Source organism: Bufo bufo, chromosome 2 (assembly GCF_905171765.1).
Source record: "Bufo bufo chromosome 2, aBufBuf1.1, whole genome shotgun sequence".
Lineage (NCBI taxonomy): Eukaryota > Metazoa > Chordata > Amphibia > Anura > Bufonidae > Bufo > Bufo bufo.
The window spans coordinates 817,065,071-817,082,247 of NC_053390.1; the positions used below are offsets into that span (position 1 = coordinate 817,065,071).

A 17,177-nucleotide genomic window follows, 5' to 3' on the forward strand; every position below is an offset into this window, starting at 1 on the left:
ATTGAGGCGCTAAACAAAAAGCCACCCTCACCTAGCTATCAGGAACAGATTTGTCAGCTGAGAACGAAGTTGAATGAATGCTTACTATACACATATGAAAAACAGATACACGCATTAAATGCACAGCATTATTCCCAAAGCAACAAAAGTGGTAAATTGTTAGCCAAACAGATAAAACAGAGTGCCCAAAAATCTAGGATCCCATACTTGTTTCATGCCACCAGCTCCCACAAATTATACGACCCCAAAGATATAGCTAACAGATTCCGAGAATATTATTATTCTCTATACAATCTAGTGGCCAACGGGATAACACCCCCATCTTCCCAAGACATAACATCTGTAACGCTCCCGCTGTGCATGCCACTTACCGGTTTGGCTTTGGGCCAAACTTGGGAGCGTAATCTAAGTGTTCCCCTGGTTTTCACCCTTTATCCCGGTCCAAGATGCGGAAGCTGGTCTTAGCGGCAGGGGAGACACCAGGTCGCTACCGCAAGAATGGTACCGGTTAAGTGGCAGCTGGCCGAGCAGGCCAGAACGCCCCAGTACAAGCACTGGGGATACAGGCAGGTGGAGCAAGCTGTCACTGGATGGAAGGAGTGCAGCAGCAGAGTCAGATGAAGCAGAGCTGAGTTAGTGATTTAGCAGAGCTGGAGCTGATAGAACAGCAGAGCTGAATAGCTCAGGTGCAGCAGGAGTAACAAGCTGAACAGCAGACAGAGGCATGGTCGACAATCCGAATCATACACTTGACAGCAGTGAGGTACAGGAGGATTAGGCAGAGACGAGGTCAGGATACAGGTTAAGGTCGGAAGCATGATATCAACACAGGAACAACAAGCTGGAACCTTTGCTGTAGAAAACTACAATATTGCTCAAGCATCACAGGAAGGGGGAAGCACGCTTATAAAGGTGGTGCCTGGCCAGGATTGGAGAGAAGACGGAATCAGGGGCGAGCACGAACCCTTAAAGAAACAGGACGCGTGCGGCTCCTACAAGGTGCAACTGAAGCTGCAGTGCAGGAAAGCGACAGTGCATGAAAGCGGGTCCATACACTATATAGAAGGGAGAAGAGCCTGTAGATTCTCCAGTAAGAGAATTCCGCCGAAGGCAGGAGCCGAACCCAGTCATTATGCTGAGCAGAGATAAAGTGACGTAGGTAGTTCTCTAAGATCTGGTTAATTAGTTCAACTTGCCCATTAGATTAAGGATGGTAACCAGAAGAGAAATCCAACTTGACCTCAAGTAGTCCACTGAGCGCTAGCCAGAATTCGGAAGTGAATTGTACCCTGGATCAGACACAATGTGCAGAGTTAGACCATGAAGGCGAAAGATGTGTTCTATAAACAGACAGGCCAATCGATTAACAGAAGGCAATCCAGGAAGCGGAATAAAATGTGCCATCTTGGAAAATCTGTCTACCACTACCCAGATTACGGAACAGCGAGCAGAGGACGGGAGATCTATGAGAAAGCCCATAGCCATGTGCTGCCAAGGGACTTCAGGAATGGGTAACGGTAGGAGCAAGCCCGTGGGTTTGGTTCGGGAAGCCTTGTTGCGGGCACAGGAAGTACAGGCAGACACAAACTCCCGGACATCTTTGGGTAGGGTAGGCCACCAATAGTGACGGGACAGCAAATCAAGGGTCTTACACACACCAGGGTGACCAGCATACTTGGAGCAATGTCCCCAAGAAAGAATTTTCCTCCTCTTGGCCTGCGGAACAAAGATCTTCCCCAGAGGAATATCTCTCACACGGACTGGTGCCACAGAAACCAGACGAGACGGTTCTATAATATGTCGAGATTCTTCAATCTGATCCGCTGGGTCGAAAGAACGGGAAAGTGCATCAGCATTTACATTTTTACTAGCCAATCGGAAATGCAGAAAAAAATGAATCTGGCGAAGAAAAGTGCCCATCGAGCCTGACGTCGATTTAGACGCTGTGCAGACTGTAGATATGTCAAATTCTTATGGTGAGTGTATAACACCACAGGATGCAGAGCTCCCTCCAGAAGGTATCTCCATTCTTCCAAGGCCATCTTGATAGCCAGCAGCTCTCTATTGCTGATGGAATAGTTTCTTTCCGCAGAAGAGAAGAGCTTGGAGAAGAAACCACATGTGACAAATCTCCCTTTGGAGTTCTTCTGTAGCAGGACAGCACCTGCTCCAATAGAGGAAGCATCCACTTCAAGGAAAAACTGTTTGGAGGTATCCGGATAACGGAGAACAGGAGAAGCGGCAAAGCAGTCTTTGAGATGCAGGAAAGCAGACTCAGCTTCAGGGGTCCACTTCTTTGCATCCACCCCTTTCTTCGTCAGAGCAGAAATAGAAGCTGTGAGGGAAGAGAAGTTTGGGATCAACTGTCTATAGAAGTTGGCAAACCCCAGGAACCTTTGAATGGCACGGAGACCTTGAGGACGAGGCCAATTCAGGATGGCTGAGACCTTGTCGGTGTCCATTTGCAGACCAGAGCAGGAAACAATGTATCCCAGGAAGCATAAGGTGGACTGCTCAAAGACACATTTTTCGAGCTTAGCGTACAGACCATTCTCCCTTAATTGCTGCAAAACCAGGCGCACTTGCTTCCGGTGAGTGGTCAAGTTGGGGGAATAGATGAGAATATCATCGAGATACACCACTACACAGTTGTACAACAGGTCCTGGAAGATATTGTTCACAAATTCTTGAAAAACTGCAAGAGCATTGCATAGGCCGAACGGCATGACCAGGTACTCATAGTGGCCATCACGGGTATTGAACGCCGTCTTCCACTCGTCGCCTTCACGGATTGGGATCAGGTTATACGCACCACGCAGATCCAACTTAGAAAATATCTGGGCGCCTCGGATACGGTCGAACAGTTCAGAAATCAGAGGCAGAGGGTACTTGTTCTTGACCGTGATCTTGTTCAGCCCACGATAATCTATGCACGAACAGAGTGACCCATCTTTCTTGGCCACGAAGAAGAACCTGGCTCCCGCCGGAGAGGTAGACTTTCAGATAAACCCCCTCTGGAGGTTTTCCGTAACATACTCAGCCATAGCCTAAGTTTCGGGCAGAGATAATGGATAGAGAACTCCCAGAAAGAAGATCGATCGGGCAGTGATAAGACCGATGAGGTGGTAAGGTCTCAGCCCTCTTCTTACAGAAAATGTCCTCATATGCCACAAATTGCGGAGGCAGACCAGACAGTTTCATAGGGACCGGACGAGGAGACATTGGGCGAATCACCGACAGACAGGAAGAATGGCACTGAGGACCCCAGCGGAGAATATCCCCCGTACGCCAGTCTAAGACAGGAGAATGCTGCTGTAGCCAGGGCAATCCCAGAATCACTGGGTCCGTGGAATCCGGCAGGACATAGAAAGATATTTTTTCAGAATGTAGCACCCCGACTTGGAGTTTAACAGGAGCCGTGATAAACTGAATAGGTCTGGGTAGGGGTTGTCCATTAACAATAGTTGCCACCAGAGGCTTCACCAGACGAGTGGTGGATAACTGGCACAGGGTCACCAGGGCTTGATTAACAAAATTTCCGGCTGCGCCGGAATCCAGCAAGGCAGGTGCAGATATACTGGTTTTCCCACAGGACAAGAGAACAGGAACAAGAAGTTTGGGAGAATTGTCTCTTTTGCCCAGGGTCACTTCTCCCACAGAGCCTAGGCGCAGAAGTTTTCCGCCTTCTGGGGACAGGTACGAACAACGTGACCCTTTCCGCCACAGTAGAGGCACAAGTCTTCTGCTCGTCGCCGCTGGTGCCCCTGGTCCGAGAGCTTCAGGCGTTCCACCTGCATGGGCTCTTCAGGCGGAACTGCAGCCAGAGTTTGAACGGTCCTCTGGAAGACAGGTGCGAGTCTATATGTCCGTCTCACCCTTGCGGCTTCAGAGAAGCGTTCTCGAAATCGCACGTCAATACATGTGGCCAATGTGACCAGAGCGTCCAGAGAGAGAGGAAGATCCCTTCCCGGAAGTTCATCTATAATACGGTGACTAAGACCCTCCCAGAATACCGCTTCATCATTTCAGGACAGTTCTGCGGACAGAGTACGGAACTGAATTGCGTATTGTCCCACTGTCATTGCACCGCAGATATCGTGTTCAGACACTGTAGCAGAACATCTTCTGTTCTGGCGTTGTAGCTCTTGGTATAAATCTTGCACCACAGGCTTGGGCTTGCCAGCGGGGTCCATGGCCTGAGCAAACTGTAACATTCCAACGGGTGTGGACCCGCTGTGCCACTTACTGGTTTGGCTTTGGGCCAAACTTGGGAGCGGAAACTTAGTGTTCCCCTGGTTTTCACCCTTTATCCCGCTCCAAGATGCGGAAGCTGGTCTCAGCTGCAGGGGAGACAGCAGGTCGCTACCGCAAGAGTGGTCCCAGTTAAGTGGCAGCTAGCCGAGCAGGCCAGAACGCCCCAGTGCAAGCACTGGGGATACAGGCAGGTGGAGCAAGCTGTCACTGGATGGAAGGAACGCAGCAGCAGAGTCAAATGAAGCAGTGCTGAGTTAGTGATTTATCAGAGCTAGAGCTGTTAGAACAGCAGAGCTGAATAGCTCAGGTGCAGCAGGTGTAACAAGCTAAACAGCAGACAGAGGCGTGGTCGACAATCTGAATCATACACTTGAGAGCAGCAAGGTACAGGAGGATCAGGCAGAGACGAGGTCAGGATACAGTCTAAGGTCGGAAGCAGGATACCAACACAGAAACCCCAAGCTGGAACCTTCATTGTAGAAAACTACAATATTGCTCAAGCATCACAGGAAGGGGGAAGCACCCTTATAAAGGTGGTGCCTGGCCGGGATTGGAGAGAAGGCGGAATCAGGGGCGTGCACGAACCCTTAAAGAAACATGGCGCGTGCGGCTCCTACAAGGTGCAACTGAAGCTGTCGCCGCCCGCGACAGTGCAGGAAAGCGGGTCCGGAGCCTGCAGCAGAGAAGAGGAGCCTTGTGTGCAGTTCGACTGAGGTACATAACAGGATGCGCTGCATGCTGGCGGCTGCCAGCTGCCATTGTTACAACATCTTTCTTAAGCAAATTATCACTCCCAACATTATCTCCTGATCAACTCACCATGTTAAATTCTCCTATAACCAAGCAGGAAATATTGCTAATAATCAAAAACCTTCCCTTACACAAAGTTCTTGGTCCGGATGGCCTCTCCAATGCATACTTTAAAACCTACAGAGATATTTTAACCCCACACATGCTCAATATGTTCTCAGAAGTAATTTCAACTGACACCTTTGATAAGGAAATGTTAATGGCCATTGTCCTGTTCTCACAACATGTACCCCCGGGGTCTATATGCAGTTCAACAGACAGATATCACCATTCTACTAGTTAATAAGATGAGACTTGTTTCTGTAGTCTGTGGTTTTATTAACCAGCAGTAGATAAGGTAAACTATAAGAAAATTAACATACAAGAACTGAATGTACAGCACAATGTACACAAAACTTATACAAAAACATTAATAAATCCCTATTAGAGTCCTCAAGCTCTAGCTCGGAAGTAGGTCTGATAAACAGTTTGGTCTGATTCTGTTTGAAATTCTTGACCTCAACTTTACGGACACATCCGTCTTCACTTGGGAACACTTTAGTAATAATGATTTCTTTGAGCTTGTGAGTCTTTAACAAGAACAATGTCACCAGGTTTCAGGTTCGGCTTAACTGTGTGCCATTTGGTTCATGTCTGTAAAATAGGAAGATATTGCTTCTTCCACCTATTCCAGAAAGTATCGGCAAGGCCTTGCACTTGTCTCCACTGGCGTTTGTAGAGATCTTTGGTGCCAAACTCTCCGGAAGGAGCATTCGCTATACCAGTCTTTTGAGTAAGTAGAGGCAGGCGTATGCAGTATTGGATCTCCTGTGTCATTTGATATCGGAGCCAACGGTCTGGCATTGATAATGGCTAAGACTTCGGCCATAAAGGTTGTAAGGCATTCATGAGAGAGTCTAGCATTGCCCACTTGTAGGAAGATAGAGTTCAAGATTCTGCGGGCTATGCCAATCATTCTTTCCTAGGCTCCTCCCATGTGAGAAGAATGAGGGGAATTGAAAATCCAAGTGCATCCTTGCTCACTAAGGAATCTTTTTACACTGTTATTATCCAAGTTGGAGAGAATCTTTAGCTCATTAGCAGCTCCAACAAAGTTTGTGCCTCTGTCAGAGCGGATTTGTTTTACAGGACCTCTGATTGCGATAAAGCGCCTGAGGGCATTTATGAAGCTAGAAGTGTCCATAGACTCGATAACTTCAATGTGGACGGCTCGAATTGACATACAACTGAAAATGACTGCCATCACTTAGAGCTAGCGTGGCTACTTCTACTTTGACGTGTGATAACGGACCAGGGACCAGACACATCAAGGCCCACATTAGTAAATGGAGGGTCCATGCTAACCCTGTTGGATGGGAGATTGGCCATTTTTTGTGTTTGTAAACCCCCGCGTAGCTTGCGGCAAGTGATACATTTGAATATACATTTGTTAATACACCTTTTTGTACCAACGACCCACAGCCCAGCAGCTCGTAACGCTCCTTCAGTGAATAGTCGGCCCTGGTGTTTTATCTTACTGTGGTAGTGCTCTACAAGCAAGGAAGCTAAATGATGATGACCAGGTATTATGATAGGATGTTTCTCATTGAACCCTAATTTGGCTTCTTTAAGCCGCCCTCCCACTCTTAGCAGACCATTCTCGTCGAGGGCTGGATCGAGCTTCACTAAGACACTGTCATTTGACACAGGTTTTTTGTTGTTGATGCAGTAGAGTTCCTTAGCGAATGTCTCTCGTTGCATGGAACAAATAATTAGATTTTTCGATTGTTCTAGCTCACTTACTGAGTATCCATTCTTACAATGGTGCCAACCTTTGCAGTTACATTCCATAACAAATGGGGCATGCTTGAAAGAACGAGGTACGTGTGCTAAGCAGGTGATAGTTCGCACAAGTGACTTCCAGGTTGAAAACCTGATGAAACGGTGGCTACCAAGCTGATTTTACGAATTTACAGTAAGTAACACAGATACTTGGAGGTGGATTTCTTTGTCAGTATCTGCATCCAACAGCTCATATGAGTCACAGGCAGAAGAATGTTCTGAGTTGTATAGAAAAGCAGGACCCGTGAACCAAACTGTGTCCTTAAGGTGACTGGCAGTAACTGACCTGGTTGCTAAGTCTGCTGGGTTATGGTCAGTAGGTACAAAGTGCCATTGTTTTGGGAAAGTGGACCTCCTGATTCTTAACACTCGGTTGTTAACGTAAATGTAAAAATGCCTAGTTTGGTTGTAAATGTAGCCAAGGACCACTTTAATGTCTGTATAAAACTCTGTGTCTCGAATCTGTAGGTTTAGCTCTGATGTAATTAATTCAGCTAGTTCAACGGCTAGTACAGCGGCACAGAGTTCTAGCCTGGGTATTTTCGAGAAGTGGTGCGAGTTTCGCTTTGCCCATGACAAACCCTGTGTGGCATTGGCCTTTGTTGTCTACAGTTTTAAGATAAGCTACAGCGGCAATTGCTTTGACAGACGCGTCAGAGAATACGTAAAGTCTTTGTGTTTTTACTTCTGTGGATGGCACAGGAGCGTAAGAACGTGGAACATGCAGGCTAGATAAAGTCTTTAGGGAGTTTCTCCACTCTATCCATAGGTTTCTTTTTCCAGGGGAAAGTTGGAGATCCCAATCCAATGTCTCCTGAGTTAAGTCTCTAAGTAGTGTTTTACCCTGGATTGTAACGGGTGCCGTGAATCCTAAGGGATCAGAAAGTTTATGTTTATGGCACACAGGACACCTCTACGGGTAAAGGGCTTCTCTTCCTGGCTGACTTGGAATGTAAACGTATCTGATTTTAGATCCCAGAGGAGACCAAGGCTACGATGTATAGGAAGGGAGTCAGTCCCTAAGTCTAAGCTCTGCAGGTCATTTAAGTGGTCTTGAGAGGGAAATACTTTGATCAGCTGCTTACTATTGGAGGCTATTTTGTGGAGTCTCAGGTTCGAGCATGCAAGCATTTCTTGAGCTCTCTTAAGGAGACTTATTGCATCCTCATCAGTGGGTAGTGATTTTAGACAGTCATCTACATAAAAGTCTCTTTCTACGAATTGTCTGACGTCTGACCCATATTCTATTTCGCCTTCCTGAGCAGAGTGTATGAGACCATAAGTTGCAACTGCAGGGGAGGGACTGTTACCAAAGATATGTACCCGCATGCGGTACTCTGCAATATCTTTTGTGGGGTCATTGTCAATAAACCAAAGAAATCTTAAAAAGTTTCTGTGTTCCTCTTTAACGAGAAAGCAATGACACATCTGCTGAATGTCCTCCATGGAGGCAACAGAGTCTTTGCGAAAACGAAGCAGTACTCATAGGAGTCTGTTGTTAAGATCTGGACCTAAGAGCAGAACGTCATTTAAGGAGACGCCTTCATATTTTGCACTAGAATCAAACACTACTCAAATTTGACCTGTTTTTTGGGTGGTAAACCCCGAATATGGGTAAATACCAACATTTGTCTGAGTTTTTAAGAGGGAGCTACCTCAGCATGACCATTCTCAAATATTTTCCTCATGAAAGTAAAGAAGTGATCTTTCATTTCTGGTTTCTTGTGGAAGCTAAGACTTATAGAGAGACAAAATGTCTGTAGACTTGCTCTCTGTTGTTAGGCAAACGTCGCCTTTGAACCTGAAGGGAAGGGGTGCGACCCAACTATTTGTTTTATCCTTAGTGATTTCCCTTTGCATGGTCTCTAAAAACAATCTTTCTTCATGGGACATTGCTATCTGATTGTCCACCTTTGTCCTTTGGAACACTGAGCAACCTAGGTGGTCTTTGCCACTGTCACAAGCTATGTTGTGGTCTAAAGAGTCTATGAAAGAACAAGGTAGGTGAGTACTATGTGGCAATTCCTTTATGAGGAAGTTATTTTGACATGGTTGGAAGATAGAGGGACGTCCATTATCTAATGTGCTTGTAAGCATGCTATTAATGGAAGTTGGTTTGTGTATGCTTCCTAAGCAGACATCCCCTACTATGACCCATCCTAGGTCATGCCTTTGGGCATAAGGAGCATGATGTGGGCCATTAATCTGTTCTCTGGTTTTATGAACTTGTAAGATATCTCTCCCTAGGAGTAGGATTATCTGAGTGTTAGGATCGAGTTCTGGTAAGGGATGGGCTATACGCTGTAAATGGGGGTGATGTATGGCTACCTCTGGTGTAGGGATCTCGTGTCTATTATCAGGGATTTGGTTACATTCAGTAATAGTTGGTAAGGAAAGACACATTTTACCATCTATGGACTCAATCAGGTAGCCACTAGCTCTCCTCCCCGCTATTTCTACAGTACCTGCACAAGTCTTTAGAGAATAAGGAGTGTTGGGTAGAGTTGAGCTGACACCTGGATGTTCGGGATCGATCTTGACCCCGAACCCCATTAAAGTCAATGAGGACCTGAACTTTTGAGCACTAAAATGGCTGTAAAAATGTCATGGAACGGGCTAGAGGACTGCAAATGGCATCAAAATGTGGTTAAGAGCGTGGCAAGTGCTCTGCAAACAAATGTGGATAGGGAAATGGCTTAAAATAACATAAAATACGTCAAAATAAAAAAATAATAATCTTGATCTAAGAGGACGAGGTAGGAGTAGGAGGTTGAGGAGGCGGTGGATGTGGTGGTGTAGGTGGAAGGAGGAGGTACCCTACACTGGTTTTTGGTTTTAAATTTTATTTTTTAAATTAGGGTACACCCCAAAACATTGGGAAATATAACCTGTGATAACCCCCTGCAGTCGTGCTAAACACACGTTCAGACAATACACTGGCTGCAGGGCAGGCCAGCACCTCCAAGGGGTAAAGGGCAAGCTCAGGCCATGTGCCCAATTTGGAGACCCAGAAGTGGCTGGGTCAGTCAGTTCGTGTAGGCGTGTGCAAACTTACTGCCCCACCATGTCGCACGTCCCCATGATATTCACGATCCAATTTGATATCTGCTCTATCAACTTTCGATGTTCTTTTCTGTGCCTACCATGGTGATCACGGGTGGCGGGGAAACAGGGTTCCACGCAGGAGAGGGAGCGTGAGAAAGAGAGACCACATCCAAGGGAGGAATAATTATTGGAGAAATTATTAAAGCATAAAAGTGTGACAACTTTTTAAAGTTTAAGCATTTAATGAAAGGATGTGGCGCGCATTAATTACTGAAGAATTTATGAATTTTTTTTTTTTTGGTAAATTCTTTATTTTTGAAGAATTTTCAATAAGTAACAAACATGGAATGACAGTTACAATAAAGTATGGCACATAAGACACATGAAAAGCCTAAATCACGGAGAGATATCCACAAACAACTCGGTTGACATATACATATTTCTAGGTACAGTGTAAAAATGTAGATAGTACATAAAATAAGGATACGTGGACTATTTTCTCATAGACCAATTTCTGCAAGACAAGGTGTGAATTTGAGTATCAGTCCATGATCTGATCATAGTGGGCACATCACGTGGCTTGGCTTACAGTAAATAGCTCCACAGTCAATTCCAGAACATAACATAGAAAACTTGTGAACATAACCTGTGGGTAGTTTCAGTCTAAAGATATAAAGCATGGGAGCAATCTTGTACCATAACCATAAGGTAGATTACAGATTCAAGTAACCTAGGTCACAACAGAGTGCGTTTGTTGAAGCATGTATGAACAAGAGTGTGTCACTAAACGTAATGCTTTGAGGCGGTGAAAAGGGTGTTCCATTACGTATGAATTCTTGTAGGTCTAAACACAGAATTAGCGAGTAGATGTAAGTTGATGTTCTCTATTAAAGAGTGGGAGTGTTAGGGCTAGCTATAGTTCTTGTAGAAATCTAACCACGGTTGCTACGTGCTCAGAAAGTTTTCCCTGCTTCCCCTATCCCAACCCACCATTTCTTCCATGAGACAAATCTGGTGTACTTTCTCTAACCATTCTTTAATGGTGGGTGGTTCAGAATTTTTCCACTTGGTGGGAACAACAAATTTTGCTGCTCCTATCATATGCGTGGTCAGGTTATTGGGGGAAGGTTTGAAACCTCCATGTGGCAGCCACAGAAGTATGAGAGCTGGCGCTAAAGAGATACGGGAACCACAGACTCTGTTAATAATTTGTTCCACTTCTGTCCAGAAGTTGGTGATAGCTTTACAGTACCACCAGATGTGTGAAATGGATCCACATTCTTCTTGACAGCGCCAACACTTATCTGATGGTGACAAGTGGGCTCTGTACAGGAAGTCTGGCGTTCTGTACTATCTAGATATAATTTTAAAGGAATTCTCTTGGATGCGGATGCACCTCAAAAATCCATGGGAGTGCTTTAAAATTACATTGACTTCCTCGTCTGAGAGAGATATCTGTAGTTCCCGTTCCCAAGCTCTTAAGTAGGTTGGTTTCTCCCTTGAAGAGTCTAATATAAGTTGGGAGTACAGCTTGGAGAGAGTTTTTGTGGGTAGGGAGGGGAGTAGAATGTAATTTTCGAGCCAAGTGGGATCATCATGAGGTTTCGCATGCATTTTCCTATACTTTTTGCAGCTGAGTTCCAGGTCTAATTCAACTAGCCTGGAACGCAGAGACTCAGGTATATAAGCATGAACCTTTTTCAGGAACTCCTGGAGGTTTTTGGCTTTAACCAGGTCGGAAATTTTAAGGTCTGAAAGATATGACCAGGCTTTATGAAAGTCACTTCCACCTTTGTTAAGATAGTACGGGAGGACGGATAGAGGAGCTATGGGGGATAATTTGTTAGTAGACATTGATAGGGCTTCTGAGCTGTTACAAAATTGGAGCATGCAGTACGTTAAGGCACTAAGAGGGTTCTTTTTCTTTTTGGTTGGAGAGAGGACCCATAAGTTGTGAGTAGCGTCCTCTCCTAACAGAGCTTTTTCCAGTGCTACATGTAGTGAACCGTTAGGGGTCTAGCCAATTCAATCCACCTCTCCAACTGAATAGCATGGAGATAGGTTTTAAGATCAGGTAAGGATAATCCTCCTCTATTTGTTTTCCTGACAAGTAGGGGGTATGCTAGTCGTGTTTTTTTGTTAGACCAAAGAAAATTACTGAAGAGAACTCGGAAATTAGATAAAAACCTATTTGCCAGTGGAATAGGTAAACATCTTAGAGTATAAAGGATCTGCGGAAGGACATAGGTAGCAAGCAGATTTTTCCTACCCAACCATGAAAGGAAAGGTAGCTTGATAGAGGCCAGGAAGGTTTTGATTTTACTAAATAAGGGGACATAGTTGAGCCTAAACAAATGTAAGGGGTTAGCCGGAATCATGATTCCCAAGTGTTTAATAGCTTCTTTCGGCCATTGGAAGGAAGTGTGCTTTTTAACTTCTATCATATGTTTATCCGGGGCTGAGATATTAAGTATCTCAGATTTGTCATAATTGACCTTAAAATTGGAGATTTCTCCGAAGTCCGTGAAAATTTTAATCACCTCTGGGATTGCAACTGCTGGGTTTGTAATGAAGAGAAGCAGGTCATCCGCAAAGGCTGCCAAAGAATGAGTTTTCCCTTTCCCTTGGAGCCCCTTAATAACCTCAGAGGTTCTTAATTTGCAAAGGAGTAGCTCAAGGGTCAAGATGAACAGAGCTGGAGAGAGAGAGCAGCCCTGTCTCGTTCCGTTGGATATATTGAAGGGCGGGGATAGGGTGCCATTGATAAGGACTCTAGCTGAGGGTTGTGAGTAAAGCGTAAAAATGGCAGAAATAAACAAAGGTGGAAAACCGAAATGGCGCAAGGCACTTTCAATGAAAATCCAATTGACCCTGTCAAATGCTTTTTCAGCATCGGTTCCTAACAGGGTCAATGGGATCTTGTGTTTTTTCGCGTAGTATATGTCGTGCAAGACTCGCTAACGTTATGTTTACCCTCACGTCCCTTCACAAAACCCACTTGTTCCTCGCCAATCAGTTTGGGAAGAAGCTTCGCTATTCTATGGCTCAAGAGTTTGGCCCATAATTTAACATCTACGTTAAGTAGGGAGATCGGTCTGTAGCTACTGCATTTAGCGGGGTCTTTCCCCTCTTTGGGGATAACTGTTATGTGGGCGATTAGTGATTGTGGTGGGAGGGAAGTTCCTTTTAATAGAGAATTGCATAAGTCTGTTAAATGTGGTGCCAGGATTTTCTTAAACTTTATGCAATATATTATAGGCAACCCATCTGGACCTGGGGATTTCCCTGATGGAGTACTTGCTAGGACCTCTAGTACCTCCTCTACTGTAACCGGGGATAGTAACACATCTTTTTCAATAGAATCCAGAGTCGGGACTTTAATTGTCTCTAAAAAGGTCTTAATTTTGGCCAATGCGTGTTCTGGGCTATTGGATTCTAAGTTGTAGAGAGAGGAATAAAATTTAGCAAATTCTTCTGCTATCGCAGGGGTGTTGGTGAGCTGGTGTCCCTTTTCCGACTTGATTCCCTGTATAAAAGTTTTCTCCCTTTGTCCTTTAATCATTTGTGAGAGTAGCTTAGAGCCTCTATCACCATGCATCTAGACCTTATATTTAGCAGCCCTGCGGGCTTTGGCTGATTTAATGTTTAATAAATCCCTCAGCTGATTTCTTAGCTTAATAAGTTCCTTATAGTGAGTATCTAAAGGGATCTCTTTTAGTGATGTTTTCCAAGACAGAGATTTGGGTCAAAATAGAGTCCACTTGAAGCGTCCTTTGTTTGCGTACCCATGTGCCTAAGGATATAAGCTCTCCCCTCATGTACTCCTTATGAGCCTCCCATATCATAGCCTTATCCATAAGAGGGGTACAATTCAATTCAAAGAAGGCCTCAAGTTTTCCCTCTAGCCTGAGTCTGTCTCTGTCATTTTCCAGGAGGGTCTCATTAAGTCTCCACGACCATGCTTTAGGAGGTAGGCCTTTCAACTGGAACACCAGGGAGACAGGGGCGTGATCAGATACAGTAATCTGTCCAATAGATAAGGACTTAATCCTTTCCAGGACATGATTAGAGAGAAAAAGGTAGTCAAGGCGCTGAAAAGACCTATGAACGGCTGAGAAAAATGTGAAGTCTCTGTCACTAGGATGGGCCAGTCTCCAGGTGTCTGTAATTTGATGATCAGAAAGTGATTTCCGTAGTTTACGGAGTTGTGTAATAGAGTATTTGGGGGTCCCCGAGGTAGAGTCCATGGGGTGATCTAAAGTTAGGTTCAGATCTCCTCCAAGGACTAAAATTCCCTCTCTAAAGGGTATTTGCTTAGCGTTAGGAGCATATATGTTGACTAGGGTCAATTTATTACCAAAGAGCGTACCCTTTAGGAATAAAAATCTGCTCTCCGGGTCAACGTATTGCGCCTGGATTTGAAAAGGAATGCTGGCTCCAATGCCAATGGACACCCCCCTGGAAGCAGAAGAGTGGGAGCTATGAAACCATTTTGTATATTGTTTAAAGAAAAGGGTTGGGATATGGTTATGCCTGAAATGCGTCTCCTGCAGGAACAGAAGGTCTGCCCTCTCTCTCCTTAGCATCTGGAAGACCTGACTTCTCTTCTGTGGAACATTAAGCCCATTTACGTTTAGTGAAGTTACCTTCAAGGAATCCATGAAGTGTTGAAGGTTGTGTGACCGTACGAGAAGTTGCATCCCAGAGGATCAAAAATTCCTGGAAACAGTACCCATCTTGAAAAACTATATACATAACAAATAAAAACAAAATTGAGCATGTTAATACTCAGAACAAACAATTGGTGACCTCCTTCAGGGGAGGGTATACAGAGGAGGAGGTGAGCAGGGGGGTGTGGAGGGGGGGTTATAAGCAAGGAAAAAGTATACGATATAAAGAAAAAAATAAGATAAGGAAACAGGTAGAAAAAGGGAGGTAGGGGGGAGAAAACTGTGAGATACACAAAGCCTGTGTGGGCCTCTCACAGCACAAGCATATTATTAAGGCAGCGGGATCTCCCATTAATGATATCTTGGTCGACCCAATCTGAACATGGATCTCCCAGGTAACTTCATGCAACGGGATGTGAACCCAGTAAAAAACCTTCCTCAAACAAGTGAAGTACTGGTGCATGGTGGCATATTAGTATAATATGCTAGGGCCCTTGTAAGAGCAAGAGGATGCAGCGTACCATTGCCCCCTTACTTGGGATGAGATGAGCCTTGGAATGTATTTATATTCTAGGTTCTAATGGAGTTGGCATCTCAGGTGACACCTTATCAGAAATTGGGTAAGGAGGCAATAGTAGTGATGAGTAGTGTTGATCACGAATATTCGAATTGCGAATTTTAATCGCAAATTTCGGCACTTCGAGAATTTGCGAATATTTAGAATATCGCTAAATATATTCGTAATTGCGAATATTCGATATTTTTTTAAATACCAGTTCATGCGAATTTTTTATGCGCATATTTTAGGCGAATTTTATGCTAATTTTCGCAATCAAGAAAATAATGCCTGGAGATCATGAATTCGCGAATTCTCGAATATATGGCGAATATTCGTGCAAATATTCGCGAAATATCGCGAATTCGAATTTTGCCCCTGCCGCTCATCACTAGTGATGAGGACCAGAGTATAGCAGCTTGGGACAAAGACAATATTTTAAAGTCTATTATACTGCCCTTGGGGCTAAGGTAGATACCAGATTAACCTCGGGATGCCTCCTAAGGAAGGGTAGGTACAGTATTAGAAACAGATATTAAAGAATATTCAAGTGTCCTGGAGTAGTGTTGATCACGAATATTTGAATTTCGAATTTTTATCGCGAATATAGGTACTTAGAAAATTCGCGAAAATTTCGAATATAGTTATATATATTCGAAATTTCGAATATTCGAATTTTTCCCGATTTTTTTTTTCGATTTTTTTTTTTTTTTTTTATCAGTACACATGATCCCTCACTTCTTCTAGCTTGTGGGCCAATAAGAAGGCTGCAATATACTTGACTTTAGGAGTAGTAGTGTTTGCGAATTTTGCTCTATATTCGGTTTTTTTGAATATTCGCTATATTGCTATATATTCTATATTCTTGTTTTAGAATATTACGAATATTCGAAAAAACGAAGTTATAGCAATATAGAGAATATTCGAAAAAAATCGAATAGAGCAATTTAGCTAATAAAGTAATATAATCTTCTTTGTCTAATAGTTGTAAATAGTGTTGATCACGAATATTCTAATTGCGAATTTTAATCGCGAATATCGGCACTTCGAGAATTTGCGAATATTTAGAATATCGCTAAATATATTCGTAATCACGAATATTCGATTATTTTTTAAATACCAGTTCATGCGAATTTTTATGCAAAAATTTTATGCGAATTTTATGCGAATTTTCGCAATCGAGAAAATAATGCCTGGAGATCATGAATTCGCGAATTTTCGATTATATGGCGAATATTCGCCCAAATATTCGCGAAATATCGTGAATTCGAATATTGCCCCTGCCGCTCATCACTCGTTGTAAACTGAAAAATTCGCCCAAAAAAATTCGAATCCGAAATTTCGCTTATTACACAATCATTACCTTTCCGATTTTTTGAGTAAAAAAAAAATCGAGAATTTTCGAATTTACGAATTTTCAACGAATATTCTACAAAATATTCGCGAAATATCGCGAATTCGAATATGACCCCTGCCGCTCATCACTATCCTGGAGTTCCGCCCTGACGTTTCTTCGCTTGCGGCGACTTGAATTTCTTAGCTACTTTCCAGTCCTCAATTGCAGGTAGTGATGGCATCCTCAAGTCTCCTGTCAAAGGTAACCAGGAGGGGATATCTAAAGGATCTATCTGTAAGGCGTCCCACATCTTGGCGAGGTCCTCTGGGCGTCGGACAGTGATCTGCTTACCGTTGATAGTAGCACAGAGGCCAAATGGAAAAAGCCAGCGCAGCGGGTGTCTTCTCTCCCTAAGGATGTCGGTAAGCGGCTTGAGTTGCCTTCTCTTCGCCAGGGTGCTTGCTGCAAGATCTTGGTATAGTTGTATTTTGGCATTTTCAAGTGATAGTTTGCCTTTATGCCTAGTGGCAGTTAAGATGGCAGCCGTGTCGACAAAGCTTAGCAAGCCACATATAATATCTCGTGGCGGTGCGTCTGGCGGTGGCTTAGGTCTGGGGGCCCTATGGGCTCTCTCTATGACTATTTTCTCTGCCCTTTCCTGACCCAGTAAGGAGGAGAAGATTTG

At 44.1% G+C, this 17,177-nt stretch overlaps 1 protein-coding gene across 1 annotated transcript in view; it reads left to right on the forward strand.

The window, feature by feature from the left end:
- Nucleotides 1-17,177, forward strand: part of LOC120991085 (vomeronasal type-2 receptor 26-like) — a 243,918-nt gene that overhangs the window by 21,665 nt on the left and 205,076 nt on the right. The gene's annotated exons all lie outside the window — the stretch shown is intronic.